The sequence below is a fragment of the Balaenoptera ricei genome, chromosome 5 (assembly GCF_028023285.1).
Source record: "Balaenoptera ricei isolate mBalRic1 chromosome 5, mBalRic1.hap2, whole genome shotgun sequence".
In the NCBI taxonomy this organism is placed as follows: domain Eukaryota; kingdom Metazoa; phylum Chordata; class Mammalia; order Artiodactyla; family Balaenopteridae; genus Balaenoptera; species Balaenoptera ricei.
In genome coordinates, this window is record NC_082643.1 from 83,880,389 (window position 1) to 83,903,769 (window position 23,381).

Genomic DNA, 23,381 nt, shown 5'->3' on the forward strand with positions numbered 1-23,381 from the left:
CCAACAGAATTAATGATCTTTTATAAGTTCCTCATTTGTTACTTACTTGAGCATTAGGAGGAAAAGAGCCCAGGAAATTCTAGGGGGCCCCTTTTAAAATCAGGACATAATGAAGATCTATAAATGTGTATGTTCCCTGGCTCCTCCTAAATAATTCATTTTTAAAGTAATTTCAAAGTGAGGTTGGTTTTACTTCGCACTAATTAATTTCCAGTTGTTTTTTCTTCTATCGTATATGCTTTCAGCTTAATGAATTTAAATAGTAGGGAACTGTCTATATTTATTTGTAATATTTCCTGGTATAAATTTTATTACTCAATTTATTAACAGTAACTGCTACTTTACATTGTAGAGAATCTAGTCTGTGTTTGAGGGCATTTCAGGCTAGTTTATTTTGTTAATGCATAAACTTTAGCAGTGTTATGAGTTTAGATATATGTTCAACTCTTTAGAAAACTGGACACTTTGTTCCCCTCCCCCCCACCAACTGCCTAAGACTTTAACAGCAGTTTTCTTTAGATTACATACATACATTTGATTAAATGACCAAAAAGTCAATTCTATGAATATAATCCATTAATGGTACTAACCGCACTGTAAAAAAATAAGAAAAAATAAATAAAAACTTAGTGACTATTCTTTTTACTTCTTTTTATGAACACATTTCTAAGAAATAACAATAGATTAATTCTGGAAGCCCAAAGAGAAGGTTATCTCAATCGCTTGTTCCAACAAAATTTGTGTTAAGGTTTGAATTGACTTTTCCAGTTCTTTTTCATCACAAAAAAAAAGCATTCATTACATTACTTTTGTGTTAGTGCTAGAACTTTTTAGCAGAAAATTTACAATAAAGATCTTCAGGGAATATAAATTCTAAGATTATTCAACAACTATATTACTGATATGCTTGAAAAGAATATAGAAATACAATTAAAAAACACAAAAGTAATTAAACCAATATTTTAATGATAAGAATACAACAAAAGGATAAACATTTTTGACATGAGGTTTAAAATATATATATATATACACACACATATATACACACACATATATACACACAAATGATCCTTTGATGACCACTGAAAGTATGTGACAGCCCAGAAAATTTAAAAGGTGTTATACATAAATTGAATGAAGTACTCCTTTTACCCACAACATCTTAGCTTCATTCATTGTAGGACCTTGTTTATTCTGTGCTTCAATATGTTAAAAATCAAACTTTGAAATATTAAACTCTCCAGTGCTTGGGCCAGCATATTAAATGTCAAATCCTGGATGAAACCACTGTTTGGATAGCAATTAACTAATATACTTTTCTCTTCATTATACTTCTTGTAGTCCTTCCCTGCTGTAGCATTCCAAATTTTTAGATCAGACAGGGATTTCAGAAAGCATTAATTTAAAGTTTTATTTTGTGTGTTTTTTCTATTACTCTTGCCCACCAGATTTCATTCTCAATCCTCTGCCTGGATTGTCTGACTGCTGTATTGGCATCACCTGGATTCCTCTGTGGGCAGGCTTTGCATTGGGTTTCGTTAATGAGGGAGAGGTCAAGTTATTTCTCCTCCAATCCAGGCTTGTTTCAACTGTGTTTCCTATAGTGGCTGTGTCCTTCCATGACTATAATTTATTGATGAAATACTTCTTTCACTACTGCCAGTCTCTAGAAAACTCAGCCCCCTTTGTTGCTTTCCTAAAGTTTGCTCACACATCAGTAAATAATCTCTTCATTGAAATCCTTTCAACTGAACCATCTGAGGGGACAAAATCCTGAGAGATAGAGTAGATGGTTGAAAATACACCAGGAAGCACAAGCTCAGATGGAATTTTGGAACCAGACTGATCACCTATTAGTTGAACACATGGATGATATACTTGTTTGGGAAAGTGGAACGGTGATAATCTGTTATTCACTGATACCAGACTTACCTAAGTTATCACTGTTCCTGGCTGACTGGCCACATAATTTGCAGCCATCAATGCAAAATGAAAATGCCAGCCTCCCTATTTAAAACTTACTGAAAATTTCAAGAAAATAATGACAGAGCATTAAAACAAGTGCTGAGTCCTAGTAAGTACAGGGCCCTATGGAAAGGCATAGGCTGCAAGCCTTTAAAACTGCCTCCAGGTGAGTATGTTGAGTTGGAGTATTAATGGAAGGCAAAGGTTTGCGTGATCAAGTGTTGATTCAATCAAGTGTGATCAACATGGAAATTATAAAGATTACAAAACTGTGAGGTAGAATGCCTATCTCTGTGCTGGGGAACTTGCAAAAAAATAATAATAATAATTTAAAAGGCCTTTAATTCTTAATTGCAAATACAGGTGGGAAAGCAGAAAGTGTCCATGATAGTCTTAAAACAAGCTCATATTTCATAGCTGCAAGAAAGGCATGCCAAAGACTTGACTCTAAATCAGACTGTGCAGGTTAAAAGTTGCCAGGCCATATAAATAAGCAACTTCCAACTCCAAGTCTCTTAGGCTTGGAATAGGACACTCGTTGGGGATAAGTAGGATTTGAAGACTTGGGTTGGGGGCATTTTGGTAGATACAAACAAAATTGGGCATCTGTTCCTAAAATATTTTTGAAATCCACTTTCAGCAGAAGAAGCTCTTCTTCCACTAAGGAAACTAGCATTCCCTTTTGTAAAAATTCATTAATGAGTTGATCTGGGATAATTGCTTCCAAGGGGATGCTTATTTTCCTAAAATACTTCCCCACTATCCATCAGTGCCTCTGGATCCAAACTCCAGGCTAAGAAATGCAGTCTCTACAGGAGGAGACAGCCTATGCACCAAATAAAATTGCAATATCTTACCACCTCTAAGGGTATTAAATCTAACAGGACCAAATTTATCAAAACAGAGGTTTTAATCCAGTATTTGTCATTTAATATGTTGGCCCAAGCACTCAAAATTGTACTTAAGAGTTTAATTATTTTGCATATTGAAGCCTGGAGTAATCAGCTACCTACAGTCAATGAATCTGAGATGGTAGACTTCTTTGCATACTATATAGGAAGGAGTCTGAAAGCTTAGTGAGATGACCATGTTGTAATTGATGTGTCTCAAACATTAAGAAATATGTTTTTGTTTTTGTGAGGAATGCTATCATCCATGTAAAGATTTGTAGTGAGCGTCCTCTGTAACTTGGAGGTGACAATTGGCAATGACATCATAGAATTGGGCTCCCCGATTTCAATAGTAATAATGGCATCTCTGAATGATGGAGGCTATTTGGCAGTGCTTAATGGACAAAAACAGGAGGGAGTAATTACCATAATAAGCCTCATGGACCTCATAGTTTTAATCAGATTATTCGAACTAACTGCTCTACAAAGGAACAGTATAGGAGGGTTCCTTTTTCGGCACACTCTCTCCAGCATTTGTTATTTGTAGACTTTTTAGTGATGGCCATTCTGACTGGTGTGAGGTGATATCTCACTGTAGTTTTGATTTGCATTTTTCTAATAATTAGCGATATTGAATCTCTTTTCATGTTCCTGTTGGCCATCTGTATGTCTTCTTTGGAGAAATGTCTATTTAGGGCTTCTTCCCATTGTTTATTGGGTTGTTTGTTTTTTTGAAATCAGCTGTATGAGCTGTTTGTATATTTTGGAGATTAATCGTTTGTCAGTTGCTTTGTTTGCAAATATTTTCTTCCATTCCATAGGTGGTTTTTTGTTTTGTTTACGATCTCCTTTGCCATGCAAAAGCTTTTTAGTTTGATTAGGTCCCATTTGTTCATTTTTGTTTCTATTTCCATTACTATGGGAGACTGATGCAAAAAGATATTGCTGCGATTTATGTCAAAGAGTGTTCTGCATATGTTTTCCACTAAGAGTTTTATAGTGTCTGCTCTTGCATTTAGGTCTTTAATCCATTTTGAGTTTATTTTTGTGTATGAGGTTAGGGAGTGTTCTGATTTCATTCTTTTACATGCAGCTGTCCAGTTTTCCCAGCACCACTTATTGAAGAGAGTGTCTTTTCTCCATTGTATATTCTTTTCTCCTTTGTCATAGATTAGGTGACCATAGGTGCATGGGTTTATCTCTGGGCTTTCTATGCTGTTCCATTGATTTATAAGTCTGTTTTTGTGCCAGTACCCTACTGTCTTGATTAGTGTAGCTTTGTAGTATGGTCTGAAGTCAGGGAGCCTGATTCCTCCAGCTACATTTTTCTTTCTCAAGATTGTTTTGGCTATTTGGAGTCTTTTGTGTTTCCATACAAATTGTAAAAGTTTTCTTCTAATTCTGTGAAAAATGCCATTGGTAATTTGTTAGGGATTGCATTGAATCTGTAGATTGCTTTGGGTAATATAGTCATTTTGACAAAATTGATTCTTCCAATCTAAGAACATGGAATATCTCTCCATCTGTTTGTGTCGTCTTTGATTACTTTCATCGGTATCTTATAGTTTTCTGAGTACAGGTTTATTCCTAGGTATTTTATTCTTTTTGTTGCAGTGGTAAATGTGATTGTGTCCATAATTTCTCTTTCTGATCTTTTGTTGTTAGTGTATAGGAATGCAAGAGATTTTTGTTATTTATTTTGTATCCTTCAACTTTACTAAATTCATTGATTAGCTCTAGTAGTTTTCTGGTGGCCTCTTTAGGATGTTTTATGTATAGTATCATGTCATCTGCAAACAGTGACAGTTTTACATCTTCTTTTCCAATTTGGATTTCTTTAATTTCTTTTTCTTCTCTGATAGCCATGGCTAGGACTTCCAAAACTATGTTGAGTAACAGTGGTGAGAGTGGACACCCTTGTTTTGTTCCTGATCTAGGAGGAAAGGCTTTAGTTTTTCACTATTGATAATGATGCTTGCTATGCATTTGTCATATATGGCCTTTATTAGGTTGAGGTAGTTTCCTTCTATGCTCACTTTCTGGAGAATTTTTATCATAAATGGGTGTTGAATTTTTTTTTTTTTTTTTTTTGTTTTTTAAACAACTTTATTGAAGTATAATTGCCTTACAATGGTGTGTTAGCTTCTGCTTTATAACAAAGTGAATCAGTTATACATATACAATATGTTCCCATATCTCTTCCCTCTTGCATCTCCCTCCCTCCCACCCTCCCCATCCCACCCCTCTAGGTGGTCACAAAGCACCGAGCTGATCTCCCTGTGCTATGCGGCTGCTTCCCACTAGCTATCTATTTTACATTTGGTAGTGTATATATGTCCATGCCACTCTCTCACCCTGTCACATCTCACCCCACCCCCTCCCCATATCCTCAAGTCCATTCTCTAGTAGGTCTGTGTCTTTATTCCCGTCTTGCCACTAGGTTCTTCATGGCTTTTTTTTTCCCTTAGATTCCGTATATATGTGTTAGCATACTGTATTTGTTTTTCTCTTTCTGACTTACTTCACTCTGTATGACAGACTCTAACTCCATCCACCTCATTACAAATACCTCCATTTCATTTCTTTTTATGGCTGAGTAATATTCCATTGTATATATGTGCCACATCTTCTTTATCCATTCATCTGTCGATGGACATTTAGGTTGCTTCCATGTCCTGGCTATTGTAAATAGAGCTGCAATGAACATTTTGGTACATGACTCTTTTTGACCTATGGTTTTCTCAGGGTATATGCCCAGTAGTGGGATTGCTGGGTCGTATGGTAGTTCTATTTGTAGTTTTTTAAGGAACCTCCATACTGTTCTCCATAGTGGCTGTATCAATTTACATTCCCACCAACAGTGCAAGAGAGTTCCCTTTCCTCCACACCCTCTCCAGCATTTATTGTTTCTAGATTTTTTGATGATGGCCATTCTGACTGGTGTGAGATGATATCTCATTGTAGTTTTGATTTGCATTTCTCTAATGATTAATGATGTTGAGCATTCTTTCATGTGTCTGTTGGCCATCTGTATATCTTCTTTGGAGAAATGTCTATTTAGGTCTTCTGCCCATTTTTGGATTGGGTTGTTCGTTTTTTTGTTATTGAGCTGCATGAGCTGCTTGTAAATCTTGGAGATTAATCCTTTGTCAGTTGCTTCATTTGCAAATATTTTCTCCCATTCTGATGGTTGTCTTTTGGTCTTGTTTATGGTTTCCTTTGCTGTGCAAAAGCTTTTAAGTTTCATTAGGTCCCATTTGTTTATTTGTGTTCTTATTTCCATTTCTCTGGGAGCTGGGTCAAAAAGAATCTTGCTGTGATGTATGTCATAGAATGTTCTGCCTATGTTTTCCTCTAAGAGTTTGATAGTGTCTGGTCTTACACTTAGGTCTTTAATACATTTTGAGTTTATTTTTGTGCATGGTGTCAGGGAGTGTTCTAATTTCATACTTTTACATGTATCTGTCCAATTTTCCCAGCACCACTTATTGAAGAGGCTGTCTTTTCTCCACTGTATATGCTTGCCTCCTTTATCAAAGATAAGGTGACCATATGTGCGTGGGTTTATCTCTGGGCTTTCTATCCTGTTCCATTGATCTATATTTCTGTTTTTGTGCCAGTACCAAACTGTCTTGATTACTGTAGCTTTGTAATATAGTCTGAAGTCAGGGAGCCTGATTCCCCCAGCTCCATTTTTCGTTCTCAAGATTGCTTTGGCTATTCGGGGTCTTTTGTGTTTCCATACAAATTGTGAAAGTTTTTGTTCTAGTTCTGTGAAAAATGCCAGTGGTAGTTTGATAGGGATTGCATTGAATCTGTAGATTGCTTTGGGTAGTAGAGTCATTTTCACAATGTTGATTCTTCCAATCCAGGAACATGGTATATCTTTCCACCTATTTGTATCATCTTTAATTTCTTTCATCAGTGTCTTATAATTTTCTGCATACAGGTCTTTTGTCTCCTTAGGTAGGTTTATTCCTAGATATTTTATTCTTTTTGTTGCAATGGTAAACGGGAGTGTTTTCTTAATTTCACTTTCAGATTTTTCGTCATTAGTGTATAGAAATGCAAGAGATTTCTGTGAATTAATTTTGTATCCTGCTACTTTACCAAATTCATTGATTAGCTCTAGGAGTTTTCTGGTAGCATCTTTAGGATTCTCTATGTATAGTATCATGTCATCTGCAAACAGTGACAGCTTTACTTCTTCTTTTCCGATTTGGATTCCTTTTATTTCTTTGTCTTCTCTGATTGCTGTGGCTAACACTTCCAAAACTATGTTGAATAATAGTGGTGAGAGTGGGCAACCTTGTCTTGTTCCTGATCTTAGTGGAAATGGTTTCAGTTTTTCACCATTGAGGACAATGTTGGCTGTGGGTTTGTCATATATGGCCTTTATTATGTTGAGGAAAGTTCCCTCTATGCCTACTTTCTGCAGGACTTTTATCATAAATGGGTGTTGAATTTTGTCGAAAGCTTTCTCTGCATCTATTGAGATGATCATATGGTTTTTCTACTTCAATTTGTTAATATGGTGTATCACATTGATTGATTTACGTATATTGAAGAATCCTTGCATTCCTGGGATAAACCCCACTTGATCATGGTGTATGATCCTTTTAATGTGCTGTTGGATTCTGTTTGCGAGTATTTTGTTGAGGATTTTTGCATCTATGTTTATCAGTGATATTGGCCTGTAGTTTTCTTTCTTTGTGACATCTTTGTCTGGTTTTGGTATCAGGGTGATGGTGGCCTCGTAGAATGAGTTTGGGAGTGTTCCTCCCTCTGCAATATTTTGGAAGAGTTTGAGAAGGATAGGTGTTAGCTCTTCTCTAAATGTTTGATAGAATTCACCTGTGAAGCCATCTGGTCCTGGGCTTTTGTTTGTTGGAAGATTTTTAATCACAGTTTCAATTTCAGTGGTTGTGATTGGTCTGTTCATATTTTCTATTTCTTCCTGGTTCAGTCTCGGCAGTTTGTGCATTTCTAAGAATCTGTCCATTTCTTCCAGGTTGTCCATTTTATTGGCGTAGAGTTGCTTGTAGTAATCTCTCATGATCTTTTGTATTTCTGCAGTGTCAGTGGTTACTTCTCCTTTTTCATTTCTAATTCTATTGATTTGAGTCTTCTCCCTTTTTCTCTTGATGAGTCTGGCTAATGGTTTATCAATTTTGTTTATCTTCTCAAAGAACCAGCTTTTAGTTTTATTGATTTTTGCTATTGTTTCCTTCATTTCTTTTTCATTTATTTCTGACCTGATCTTTATGATTTCTTTCCTTCTGCTAGCTTTGGGGTTTTTTTGTTCTTCTTTCTCTAATTGCTTTAGGTGCAAGGTTAGGTTGTTTATTCGAGATGTTTCCTGTTTCTTGAGGTAGGCTTGTATTGCTATAAACTTCCCTCTTAGCACTGCTTTTGCTGCGTCCCATAGGTTTTGGGTCGTCGTATCTCCATTGTCATTTGTTTCTAGGTATTTTTTGATTTCCCCTTTGATTTCTTCAGTGATCACTTCATTATTAAGTAGTGTATTGTGTAGCCTCCATGTGTTTGTATTTTTTACAGATCTTTTCCTGTAATTGATATCTAGTCTCATAGCGTTGTGGTCGGAAAAGATACTTGATACGATTTCAATTTTCTTAAATTTACCAAGGCTTGATTTGTGACCCAAGATATGATCTATCCTGGAGAATGTTCCATGCGCACTTGAGAAAAGTGTGTATTCTGTTGTTTTTGGGTGGAATGTCCTATAAATATCAATTAAGTCCATCTTGTTTAATGTATCATTTAAAGCTTGTGTTTCCTTATTTATTTTCATTTTGGATGATCTGTCCATTGATGAAAGTGGGGTGTTAAAGTCCCCTACTATGATTGTGTTGCTGTCAATTTCCCCTTTTATGGCTGTTAGTGTTTGCCTTATGTATTGAGGTGCTCCTATGTTGGGTGCATAAATATTTACAATTGTTATACCTTCCTCTTGGATCGATCCCTTGATCATTATATAGTGTCCTTCTTTGTCTCTTATAATATTCTTTATTTTAAAGTCTATTTTGTCTGATATGAGAATTGCTACTCCAGCTTTCTTTTGATTTCCATTTGCATGGAATATCTTTTTCCATCCCCTCACTTTCAGTCTGTATGTGTCTCTAGGTCTGAAGTGGGTCTCTTGTAGACAGCATATATATGGGTCTTGTTTTTGTATCCATTCAGCCAGTCTGTGTCTTTTGGTGGGAGCATTTAATCCATTTACATTCAAGGTAATTATCGATATGTATGTTCCCATTCCCATTTTCTTAAATGTTTTGGGTTTGTTATTGTAGGTGTTTTCCTTCTCTTGTGTTTCTTGCCTAGAGAAGTTCCTTTAGCATTTGTTGTAAAGCTGGTTTGGTGGTGCTGAACTCTCTCAGCTTTTGCTTGTCTGTAAAGGTTTTAATTTCTCCATCAAATCTGAATGAGATCCTTGCTGGGTAGAGTAACCTTGGTTGTAGGTTTTTCTCCTTCATCACTTTAAGTATATCCTGCCACTCCCTTCTGGCTTGCAGAGTTTCTGCTGAAAGATCAGATGTTAACCTTATGGGGATTCCCTTGTGTGTTATTTGTTGTTTTTCCCTTGCTGCTTTTAATATGTTTTCTTTATATTTAATTTTTGACAGTTTGATTAATATGTGTCTTGGCGTGTTTCTCCTTGGGTTTATCCTGTATGGGACTCTCTGTGCTTCCTGGACTTGATTAACTATTTCCTTTCCCATATTAGGGAAGTTTTCAACTATAATCTCTTCAAATATTTTCTCAGTCCCTTTCTTTTTCTCTTCTTCTTCTGGGACCCCTATAATTCGAATGTTGGTGCGTTTAATGTTGTCCCAGAGGTCTCTGAGACTGTCCTCAGTTCTTTTCATTCTTTTTTCTTTATCCTGCTCTGCAGTAGTTATTTCCACCATTTTATCTTCCAGGTCACTTATCCTTTCTTCTGCCTCAGTTATTCTGCTATTGATCCCATCTAGAGTATTTTTAATTTCATTTATTGTGTTTTTCATCGTTGCTTGGTTCCTCTTTAGTTCTTCTACGTCCTTGTTAAATGTTTCTTGCATTTTGTCTATTCTATTTCCAAGATTTTGGATCATCCTTACTATCATTATTCTGAATTCTTTTTCAGGTAGACTACCTATTTCCTCTTCATTTGTTAGGTCTGGTGTGTTTTGACCCTGCTCCTTCATCTGCTGTGGTGTTGAATTTTGTCAGAAGTTTTTTCTGCCTCTATTGAGATGATCATAGTTATTTATTCTTCAATTTGTTAAAATGGTGTATCACATTGATTTGCATATATTGAAAAATCCTTGCATCCCTATGATAAATCCCACTTGATCATGGTGTATGATCCTTTTAATGTGCTGTTGGATTCGGTTTGCTAGTATTTTGTTGAGAGGTTTTGTGTATATGTTCATCAGTGATATTGGCCTGTAATTTTCTTCTCTTGTGATATCTTTGTCTGGTTTTGGTATCAGGCTGATGGTGGCCTCTTAGAATGAGCTTGGGAGTGTTCCTCCCTCTGCAATTTTTGGAAGAGTTTGAGAAGGATAGTTGTTAGCTCTTCTCTAAATGTTTGATAGATTCAACTGTGAAGCCCACTGGTGCTGGACTTTTGTTTCTTGGAAGATTTTTAATTACAGTTTTAATTTCATTACTTGTGATTGGTGTGTTCATATTTTTGATTTCTTCTTGGTTCAGTCTTGGAAGGTTGTACTTTTCTAAGAATTTGTCCATTTCTTCCAGGTTGTCCATTTTATTGGCATATTGTTGCTTATAGTAGTCACTTATGATCCTTTGTATTTCTGAGGTGTCAGTTGTAACTTCCTTTTTATTTCTAATTTTATTGATTTGAATCCTCTCCTTTTTTTCTTGATGAGTCTGGCTGAGTGTTTATCAATTTTGTTTATCTTCTCAAAGAACCAGCTTTTAGTTTCATTGATCTTTGTTATTGTTTTCTTCATTTCTATTTCATTTATTCTGCTCTAATCTTTATAATTTCTTTCCTTTTACTAACTTTGGGTATTTTTGTTGTTCTTCTTCTTCTTTCTCTAGTTGCTTTAGGTGTAAGGTTAGGTAGTTTATTTGGGATTTTTCTTGTTTCTTGAGGTAGGATTGTATTGCTATAAACTTCCCTCTTAGAACTGCTTTTGCTGTATCCCATAGGTTTTGGGTCGTTGTGTTTTCATTGCCATTTGTTTCTAGGTATTTTTTAAGTTCCTCTTTGATTTCTTCAGTGATCTCTTGGTTACTTAGTAGCATATTTTTAGCATCCAGGTGTTTTTATGTTTTTTTATAGTTTTTTTCCTGTAATTGATTTCAAATCTTATAGTGTTGTGGTCAGAAAAGATGCTTGATACGATTTCAATTTTCTTAATTTACCAAGCCTTCATTTGTGACCACAGATGTGATCTATCCTGGACAATGTTCCATGTGCACTTGACAAGAAAGTGTATTCTGCTGCTTTCAGATGGAATGTTCTATAAATATAAGTTAAGTCTTTGTGGTTTAATGTGTCATTTAAGGCTTGTATTTCCTTATTAATTTTCTGTCTGGATGATCTATCCATGGGTGTAAGTGGAGTGTTAAAGTCCTCCACTATTATTGTGTTACTGTCGATTTCCCCTTTTATGGCTGTTAGCATTTGTCCTATCTATTGAGGTGCTCCTATGTTGGGGGCATAAATATTTATAATTGTTATATCTTCTTGGATTGATCCCTTGATCATTATGTAGTGTCCTTCCTTGTCTCTTGTAATATTCTTTATTTTAATATCTATTTTGTCTGATATGAGTATTGCTACTTCAGCCTTCTTTTGATTTCCATTTGTATGGAAAATCTTTTTCCAACCCCTTGCTTTCAATCTTTATGTGTCCCTAGGTCTGAAGTGGGTCTCTTGTAGACAGCATATATATGGGTCTTGTTTTTATATCCATTCAGCCAGTCTGTGTCTTTTGGTTGGAGCATTAATCCATTTATATTTAAGGTAATTATCGATATGTATGTTCCTATTACCATTTTCTTAATTCTTTTGTGTTTGTTTTTGTGGGTGTTTTTCTTCTCTTCTGTTTCCTGCCTAGAGAATTTCCTTTTACATTTGTTGTAAAGCTGGTTTGGTGGTGCTGAATCCTCTTAGCTTTTGCTTGTCTGTAAAGCTTTTGGTTTCTCTGTCAAATCTGAATGAGATCCTTGCTGGGTAGACTAGTAATCTTGGTTGTAGGTTTTTTCCTTTCATCACTTTAAATATATCCTGCCACTCCCTTCTGGCCTGCAGAGTTTCTGCTGAAAAATCATATGATGAACTTATGGGGATTCCCTTGTATGTTGTTTGCTGCTTTTCCCTTGCTGCTTTTAATATTTTTTCTTTGTATTTAATTTTTGTTAGTGTGGTTAATATGTATCTCAGCATGCTTCTCCTTTGGTTTATCCTGTATGGGACTCTCTGTGCTTCCTGGACTTGGGTGACTATTTCCTTTCCCATATTAGGGAAGTTTTTGACTATAATCTCTTGAACTAGTTTCTCAAACCATTTCTCTTTCTCTTCTTCTGGGACTCCTATAATTTGTATGTTGGTGCGTTAAATGTTGTCTCAGAGGTCTCTGAGACAGTCCTTATTTCTTTTCATTCTTTTTTCTTGACTCTGCTCCGTAACAGTTATTTCCACCATTCTATCATCCAGCTCACTTATCTCTTCTTCTGCCTCTGTTATTCTGCTATTGATTCCTTCTAGTGTATTTTTCATATCAGTTGTTGTGTTGTTCATCAGTGATTGTTTTTTCTTTCGTTCTTTTAGGTCCTTCCTTGTTAAACATTTCTTGTTCAACAACAAGAAATCTTCACAATCCATGCCTCCATTCCATTTCTGAGATCTTGGATCATCTTTACTATCATTACTCTGAATTCTTTTTCAGGTTGATTGACTATTTCCTCTTCCTTCATTTGGTCTTGAGGGTTTCTACCTTGCTCCTTCATCTGCCACATAATTCTCTGTTGTCTCATTTTGTCTAACTTACTGTGTTTATGGTCTCCTTTCTGCAGGCTGCAGGGTCATAGTGCCTCTTGCCTCTGTTTTCTGCCTCCTGGTGGGTGAGATTGGTCCAGGGGCTTGTGTATGCTTCCTGGTGGGAGGGACTGGTGTCTGAGCTGTGGTGGGTGGAGCTGAGTCTTTTCCCTCTGATTTTCAGGGCTGTGTCAGGTGGTGTGTTTTGGGGTGTCCATGAGCTTAGTATGACTTTAGGCAGCCTGTCTGCTGATGTGTGAGGCTGTGTTCCTGTCTTGCTGGTTGTTTGGCATGAGATATCCAGCACTGGAGGCTGCAGGCAGTTGGGTGGAGCCAGGTCTTAGTGTCGAGATGGATACCTCTAGGTAGGTCTCTGGACCTGCTGTGAGCACTGTGGGGCCAGCTCAGACTCCAACCTGGCCCAACTCCCACGTGTACTTGTCCCCAAAATCCACAGCTGCTAAAGCTAGACCAGTCTCAGTTGTGGGAACACTCATTGTCTCTTCAGATATTCTACTGATGCAGGATTTACCAAGCCAACTGCAGGGATTTAATCCTAGGCTTGTGCAACTGCATGGAGAGATTTCTGTCCTCTTCCTTAGTCACACCGCCCCTGGGGCTCAGCTTTGATTTTGGCCCCACCTCTGCATGTGTGCCACCTTCAGGCATCTGTTCCCTGCCTGGGCGAGAGGGAGCAAAAGCAGAGGCTGATTGGGGCACACTTACTCACTCAGGCCACGGAGGGGTACAGTGGTCACAGCTGGGGTGTGCACAAAGTGCCTGTGGCAGCGGAGACCAGCAGGCAGTTGCAGCAGACTGGGGCATGCTTGCTCTGGTGGGAGTCCCTCCCAGTGCTTGCAGAGGCAGTGGCTGGCGTGTGGGGGCAGTGGCAGCCCTGCCCCTTGTGCACAATTCAACAGTGGTGCCTTGCTTCTGTGGTGTCCTGGGCTTCTCCCACAAACTTTCCCTGCTGTGGAGCTCCTTACTCCTGTCCCTTCAGGCTGTCTTTTCATAGCTAACAGCTGTCCTCTCCCTGGGTCCATGCTCCAAAACCCACTTTCCAGACCGAGTCCCCCTCTGCAACAGGAGACACACGACTCAGGCTGGGGTGTTCAGGACTGCGGCACAGACCACGTGTGCAGTTCTTACTTTGTCCTGCCTTCCACAGACCATCTGCTGCGTTCCCTTTTGATGCCCCGAAGGTCCCTTTCTGTCTCAGCTGATATCCGCACCGTGAGGGGGTTTTTCTGAGTGGGGGAAGCTCTCCTCACTTTCAGATTCCTGCCAGCATTGCTGGTCCCTTTTTTGAGTCCTCTTTTTTCTTTCTTTCATCTTACCCAGTTGCGAGGGGATTTTTCTTGTCCTTTTCAGTGTCTGAAGTCTTCCACTGACGTTCAGCAGGTGCTATGTGAGAACTGTTCCATTTGTAGATATATTCTTGATGTACCTGTGAGGAGAGATGAATTCTGTGTCCTCCTATTCCACCACCTTGACTCCTCCCCCTGCATCCCATAGTTTTGGAATTGTAGTATTTTCATGTTCGTTTGCTTCTAGGTATTTTTTTAATTTCCTCTTTGACTTATTCAGTAATCCATTGATTGTTTAGTAGCATATTGTTTTGCCTCCACATGTCTGTGCTGTTTGCAGCTTTTTTCTTGTACTTGATTTCTAATCTCATAACATTGTGGCTGATGTAGAAGAAGCACTGTATCACAGTCACCAAGAGATCAACAGTAAATATGGCACAGTTATTTTAGAAGAAAAAGAGCCTAAAGATATGAAAGAAATTTTGTTGCAATAGTAAATCTTTTTGTAAGGTGATTAAAATAATTTATATTCATCACTATTAATATGAGTTATTATATGTGTTATACAGAAAAGAATATTGTATTTAAAATAAGTTAAATAACACACTCAAGGTCACACAGCAAGTAAAAATTGGAGCCAGTATTGGAAAACAATTGGGTCCATGTCCAAGGTCTCTCTTTTTATCCTTATATTAGATAATTTGTCATAACACATTAGAATTGTTCTATACTTCCCTGGCATATATAACGCATAGTTTTAATATTAAAATTTTAATCTCATTGTTAAAATTCTATACATGTATTGCAAAAAATGTGGATTGTGCATTAGTGTTAAATTTATATTAATATGCATTGTGAGCCTAAGCAAATGGAAAAATCAATAAATGCCAGTGACATACTATGCACTCTACAAGGCAAGATTAGGCAATATTTACACCATACCAACCACCCTGTGGGGAGGAAATCTAAGCCAATATATGACTGATGCTTAGTGAACATAAAATGGATTATAAATTTTTAAAGAAGCATTTTGAATTATAAGAATATTCAGTAGAAAATCATGGGGCATATGGCTAACAGTGAAAGGTAAATTCTTACATTTGTATATTTAGGGTTGGACTGGATACAGATAAGAACTGCAGCAGAAATACAGGCCCCCAGCTTTCCCAAAGGTCTTAGAAAATTATTTTCAAATTCTGGATTTCAGGAATCCCTTCTCAAAATAACCTTTCTCCACCTAACCTCTGTCACTAATGCTTCACAGTGTTGAGTAAAGGAGCAGAATTTTATTCTATCATCATGGGTATGAGAGAGTATAGGGTAAGAACAGAGTCCCTGGAGTTTAGGTTGTCTGGATTAAACAAAGTTGCACTGTTTACTAACTGTGTTACTCTGGGCAACTTACCTCAATCATCTGTGCCTCAGTTTTCCGGTGGGCTGAAAATGGCATGGTAATAATATGTGTCTCATAGATATTATCTCATTAATGCTATATTAAGAAACCTCAGAGAAATTTAAATGACTTAAATTTTCATATTAGCATGAATTAATTTTGGGAATTACTTTTCTGTGAGCAAGTTTTGCTCAGAGAAAACGCAAGAGTCAGAAGTGAAAACTTTTGTTTCTGAAGTTAGAGATTAGAGGAACATTTAGCACAGAATGGATCCTAAAGATGCTAAAAGGGAAATACATACATACATATGTAGTTACACAGTTGTTGCCTAACAAGCAACCACAGAATTACAGTGGCATACAATAGTAAATACTTATTTCTTGCATATTTGTGTAGGTTAAATGATCTTGATTGGGCCTGGTTGGATTCTACTGAGTTTAACTGGACTCTCTCTTGCATCTACAAATGCTGGGGATTTAGTTCTAGTCTGGATTTGGCTGGGGTACCATACCTGGAGCACCATGTTTAACTCCTCCTATGACCTGGTGGCTAGCTCAAGTATGTTCTTTCCATGGAGTTGGCAGAAGTGCAAGAGAGGAAGCCAGATCTCACAAGTGCTCTGTCACATCACATCCACTGAGCTTCTCATCGGTCAAAGCAGGTGTAGTAGATTGAATAGTGTCCCTAAAAAATATGTCCACATCCCAGAACCTGTGACCATGAGCTTATTTGATAAAAGCATCTTGCAGATGTAATTGTTAAGGAAGTCAAGATGAGATCATCCTGGATTATTGTGCTAGACCCTAAATCCAGTGACAAGGGTACTTATACGAGAGAGAAGAGAGGCAGACCTAGACACAGAAGAGAAAGCCATGTGAAGACAAAGGCAGATATTAGAATTAGGCAGCAACAAATCATGAAATGTCTGCAACCACTACCAGCTGTGGAAGAGTCAAGGAATGATTCTTCCTTAGAGCCACTGGAGGCCGTGTGACCCTGCTGATATAGTGATTTTGGACCTTTGCCATGCAGAACTTGAGATAATACATTTTTGTTGTTCTAAGCCACCAAGTTTGTGGCTATATTACCACAATGACACTAACTCAAAATGTGTTAGTTGCCACACTAACTCATTTTGTGCTGTTAGTTTTGTACAGCCCTATAAAACTAACATAACAGGTAACATTTTTGAACTTAGATTCAAGTAGTTAGGAGAGTAAAGCACTGTTCACAGTGAACAGGGACTGCAACATTGCATGGAAAAAGGCTGGATACAGAGAGGTTTGAAAAACTGAGGTAATTAGTTCAATCCATCACATGTACTAGGACTCAGTGCTCACTCCCAAAGAAACAGAGAAGGCTCATGGCAGTTTTGTTTTCTAAGAAGTTCTATGAAACATGAAAAATAAACCACTATCCTATACTCAGATGTTATATCACTTGATACTATTTTGATTCATTATGTGTTTGGTGAAAGACTTAAGGGGGGCCCCTATAATCCCTACCTGCTGGTGATCACATGTTTGTTTTTAACCTTAACCTCTTTGAATGTGGGTGGGATCTGTGGCTTGTTTCTAACCAATAGAAAATGGCAAAGGTGATGACATGTTACTCCCACAATTATGTTACCATATAAAAGACTTCATCTTGCCAGCAGACTTGCTCTAGAGATTTCTCCCTTGCTGGCTTTGAGGAAATAAGCATCCCTGTTAGGAAGCTCACAGGCAAGTTGCTGAGGGTGGCCTCTGGGACCTGAGGGAAGCCTCCATCCATCAGCCTGCAAGAGGCCAGGGGAGTTATACAGCCTCATGGAAATGAATTCTGCCAACAACCTGAGTGAGTGAGCTTGGAAATGAATTTCTCCTTGTTGAGCCTCTAGATGAGAACACAGTTTGGATGACACTTATGGCAACCTTGTGACATCCTAGCAGAGGGCCCAGCTAAGCTGAGCCTAGATTCCTGACTCACAGAAACAGTGAGAAACTAAATGTGCACTATTTTAAGCATCTAAGACTGTAATAATTTATTAAACAGAAATAAATAAATAATATAACATGAAAAAGGGCACTTTCAAGCTTATTAATCATATGTTATTCTCAATATTTAGTGAATAAATCCAACATAAGCCACAGTTCTAGGATCTCTTTATTTCTAAATCTGGCACAATAATTTAAATGAAAGGGACAGTGACAAACTTTGTGGGTATACAGGAAAGGATCATTGTAGTACGATATTAGAAAACTGCATACTGTGAGGAAAGGGGTTTATTTAGGCTAGTGACCAAAAGGGTTGGATGAAAAGATTAGCTCTCTTCAAAAACCTGGAGAGTTTTCAGATGGAAGACGGTACTAGACTCATTTTGCACTGCTCTGTATCGCAGTCATGACTAACAAGTGGAGATTATAAAAATGCAGTTAACTTTCTAAGTCACTGGATGCGGGTAATTAGAGAACTGGCTACCTGGTAGAATGGTGAGTTTTGTGTTCCTGGTGAAATTTAAGCAAAGGTTGAATGAAACCCTGTCCCTCATTATGTGGAAAAAGGTAGGTAGATAGATAGATAGATAGATAGATAGATAGATAGATAGATATGCATTATTACATAGATAAAGTCTATTGCCCAAGTTTTTCCTCTACTTTCTTCCTTGAGTCCTAAAAAATTTCAAGTGTTTTTTTCATACCAACATCTTGCCTTGCTGATGAAAGTACTACAAGTGGTGTAAACTGCTTTGCTAAAAGCATCGGAAGCACACTATGTACCACAGCAGGAATATGTGATAGCCCCTTTATCAATCAATCCCATTCCTCTCAGTGGCTGATATATTTCTTTTCTAGACTAATTTGTTTGTTGGGTGATGAGTGAATTACAAGCAGCACACGTTGGAATGCTTACTCTATCAAAACAGAAGTCAGCTGCTTTCTACGGCAATGGCTCATGCCAGCTGGCTAAAGAATGGCATTGGTTCCAGCTGTGTTTTGATGCTACACATTTCATGCTTTACAGTCCAATCAGATGCACTGGCACTGAATGAAATGGGTCCAGAAAATACAAGAAAGCATGAAATGAATAGAAAAAGACGATAATGTTATGTAGTGAAATAAATTCTAGTCAGGATTCAGTTAATTGATCACATTACAGACAGATATTCATAGTTAATATTGTGAAAGCATTATTTCAGTTTCTATAAAGTCTTTCATATGTAGATATCAGTTACATATATATGTGTGTGTGTATTTAAGTGTATATACATATATATATACAGATGTCCATGAACAAGTTGTGTTCATAAAAAATGAAAAGATGTCATCTTTGGATTTAAGTTTCACTTGTCTCATTTGAATTTTGCAAATACTTTTTGTATTTTTTATTTAGGATTTAAATAATGCATTCAAATTTTAATTTGTTTAATCTTATAAAAACAGAGTGACTCTTTTAGATTTTTGAGTAAGTAAATATTAATATAAAGCATATATGTTCACCAAATCTAAACTCTCAGTTCCCTAATGTTTCATTCATTTATTCAAATACTGAGCACTTACTATCTGCCCAGAACTGTGGACATAAGGTGAATATGTTATAACCATTACTCTTAGGAAATAACAAGCTGAGAAGAAGCAAAGGAATAAATACTAATAATATGTGATAGGTGCTAGAATAGAGATTTTCACTATATGGCAAAGGCTCAAAGGAGGGAATAATCGACTCTCTCTGATGGGACTGGTGAAAGTTGTTTAGAGAAAATAAAGTTTTGTCATGCCCTTGAGCATGAATAACTGACCAGGGAGAGAAAAGAAGAGAGGCAGGAAGAGATGCAGGCCAAGGAGGCAGCAGAACAAATGTTTAGAGGTCACAGTCATTTAGAGGTAGGTAGAGTGAGTGAAATGGTATGTCTACTTGCCCAGGGAGAACTTTTGATGTAGTTCTGAATAAAGTGGAGAAAGATGGAATATGAATGGGAAGGGAGGAGAGAACAGAAAAAAGATGAAAGAAAGAGGAAGAATAAATAGACTATACTAGAATGTGAGCAAGTGGAAATGAAGAGAACTAAGATAGAAGGGGGAGAAGAGTCAGACAGGTGTACAGAGGTAAAAAAAAAAATTTCTCACTTTCATGAGGCATTTTCTGCAATTATGATAAAAGAGCTATGTAGTCATATGTTTTGTATTGTGACTATATTTTTATGTGGTCTTTTTATATTAAAATTGAGTCACTAGAAAAAGAACACCTTGTAACTTCTAGGCTTAATTTGATAGTATCCCCTACTCATATTTTAGGATTTTCAAGGGAACTTTTAAGAGCTCTGTTATTTATCGTTAATGTTTAGCCATCCATTCATTTACTCCTCTATTATATAATGTCATCAATTCATTTACAAATGTTTTATGAGCCCCACTGAATCTAGGAATAACGCCAGATGCTAGCAACATGTCAGTGAACAAAATGGTCCAAGACTTTGCCTTCTAACTAAATTGCCTTTTCTAACTAAAATGATAGCAGACTTATTAAGAAGATGCAAATTAAGAGCACAAAATTTCAGATATTTTTGCTTGCCATTTAGAATTGTCATCACTTCTTGTTGTATTTACTTTTATGGGCACTGGCTCTTACTTTACCTCTGAAGAGTTCTGCTTTGGCCAAAATGACCACATTCCATCTTTGTGAATGTAAATTCAGACATTTGTATAAGATGGCTTTGTGTGTTGATTCCCTTTGTGATTTATTTTGGACCACTTTGCCAAGGCCTTTAATTGAGTAAAATTGTTATCCCTTTATTTATCTAGTTATAATAATCAGTACCCTTAATTTTTAAGCCAACTTTTCCACATAAGCTGCCACAGGTGGGTAATGGCAACTGAAAAGCTATAGAAAGGTGGGAGTAATTATTATGACCTGCTTGTTATCAGAACAAATTCTATTACCCCTCAGAGAAAGTCCTGCCAATCCAGCAACATCTCTTTCCCACTGGGAGCGTAAAGTTCCTCATCCTTTTTTCCTGCCTCACATTTACTCTTGCAGCTGCATTATTGGCCAGACCTGATGTTTTTCTCCTGACTGCCAAATGGTTAAGAAACCACAAGCAGGCTGTTTCCTTTTCTCGAGGCAAAATTACCATACACAAACATCCGACTCAGGATAAGTCAATTACCTTGGTCAATTGATTTACAATTTAACTGGGGCAAGGTTTTGATAGAGATATTAAAAGGGAATAAATTTATAACACTGACATAAAGCCCAGAATTCACTGCTTCTGCCAAGAGCAGCCACATTCTACACTCCACCGGGCAGGTTAATTCAGCCTTTGGCTTATTGGATTTTTTCTTTTCCAACAGTTTCACATATGTTTTTGGGGTTTAAGTAACCTTCTGCTTAAGGCCCCATGTCTCCAGTAGAGTAGAGCCTTGTGTATATGACAGCAGCAGATCCACAGTCAGCTGGGTGTGCTCTGGAATCATATTACCCCATCTCTTCCTTTGATTCCTCCTGTTCTCCAGTAGGTGGTAGACAAACAGTACGGTGACTACTTATTTAAGCTGCCAGAAAATGTGGGAATAGGAACCAGGGCATGTTTTTCCCCAGGCAAGAAACAGATCAGGATGTATTAGGCTGTTGCTGCTTTCTTCCTAACTCTTGTTCTGGCCATCAAATCGCCTTTTAAAAGTAATGTATCAAGTCACATTTCTGTAAAACATTACAAAGCCTGGTCCAGAAGCATTATTTTAAAAAAAATATGTTGTAATAATAAAAGTAGAAAATAAGTGGTTTTCTTGCAGATTTTTTTTTTTTTTTTATGGTTCTGGGAAAGGTTCTGGAAGAGGTTCTTGATTTTCTAGATACTTTGAGAAAATCAAGTAAAAGAGACACAATGCTACACAATAAACTGCAAGCTACTGTAGACCAGGTCCTTTTTCTAGAATCTTATCTGTATTCAGCAGAAGTTAACAATGCATGACAGAAAGAAGATGCTTAGTAAATTTATGTCAAGTTTATCTCCTAAATTTTCTTGCTAGGATTTGAGAGAGAGAGGAAAGAGAGTAGGGGAAGACAGAGAAAGAAAGAAAGAGAGAGTGAGGGGAGAGAGAGAGAAGTAGGCATGGCATTTGGGGAATGTGATCATGGATTGTCCTTAAACTAAACTTTACAGTATTACTATGGAGCACAGAACTTTAAAATTGTTCAAACTGGTGACAGATCTTATTCTCATGGGGAAAAAAAATAGGGTCACGCTCTTCTTATTAAGAAGAGTAAAACAAATCAAACCACTACCTTTTTGGTTAACACATTACATTAAAAGAATCTTGCTTGATATTGTATATTAAATCATGTAACTTTAAATTACTTGAGAATATAAGGAATAAGTATCTGAAAAATTTTTTAAATCAAATATTTAAATAATACACAAAGATGAAGTTTGATAACTCTAAAAATATTCCCCTACATTGTGCTATCTTTTTCTGTAATCAAGGTTAACTAAAAAGTCTTATTTAAAATATAATTATTAAAACTCAAAAACAAAACAAGCAATAATTGGCTTGGCCATGGCCATTCTTTGACTGCCTGTGTAGAGATGTGCCCTGTATTTCAAACCTTTAACCTCTATTCACAGTCCTCATGTCAGTTACTTGATTCCTACCTACTTCTTTGTATCCAAATTTAACCTTAATTCACAGGTTTGCTTATGTCTTTAAACCCTATTTCTACACATGGATCCACCCCGCAGTTTAAATACCTATATTTTATTCTTGGCCTTATGTGACCTGAGAATTTTCTTGCAAATATTATGCACTTAATAATGCCCTATTACATTAAATTGTATTGATTTTATTTCTGTCCATGCTGTCTTACAAAATTGGACCTGAGTCCGTCTTATCTTCTCACCTTATCTTTTCTTTTGATTGTTAACTGATATTCTAGAATGTGACCTGACTTTGTCTTCAGGACTTATAGTACCTCCATAGCAAATTTAAATGTTCCACCCATTTGTTTAGGTTCTCTATTCTGTATCCACACTATTTATTCCATCTCTAAGATATGCCACACCACCTTTCCCCAAATGCTGTTAAGTCCATGATCCATATGCCACAAATCAGGATATATAAATGAGAAATGATCCTGTTTGAACTTAACTTTGGCCAGTCATAATGGAGACAGATTTAAAGACAGGGAGTTTCCTTAAGACACTTAAATAAGATACTTAAGATACTCGGTTTTCCTTAGTAAAAGCGGGGCATTCTTTAATAGCCTAGTGTTCAATTTATCCTGCTTCTTGTTCTAATGGACATATAAGGCCCTCACCTTGACAGAGGGAAGGAAAGTAATGTAGATGACTTAAGAGCAATGGCATCTGTGGCAACAGGATTGAGGGTGACTATGTTGAAATTTACTGAGCCTTGTGATCCTAGAAAACACCAGGATTAATGAAACTCTGTCACCTTTTCATGTTCCCAGCCATGGCTTACTATAAAAAGAAGCACTCTTCTCCATATGACTTAGATAAAATTCACAAATGTCTCCTTTGCTTACCTATAACAAGACCAGACAGAGATATGAAACTTCCCATTCATTGCCTTATAAATGATTAGCTGAACTGCTTTGGTTCCACTGATTAGTCAGAACTAAATGCTTGTCAACTGAACTTTGGTTAAGATTCTCTACCATCCTCCATATCCCTGAACTTTGACCCCCTCTCAGCCTAAACATATAGCAACCCTTCCATAAGACCCTCTTGAGAGTAGGCTGGCTTTCAGTGTAAAACAGTCACTGACCCACCATCCAATCACACCATCCTTCCTCATACCACATTCCCAAAC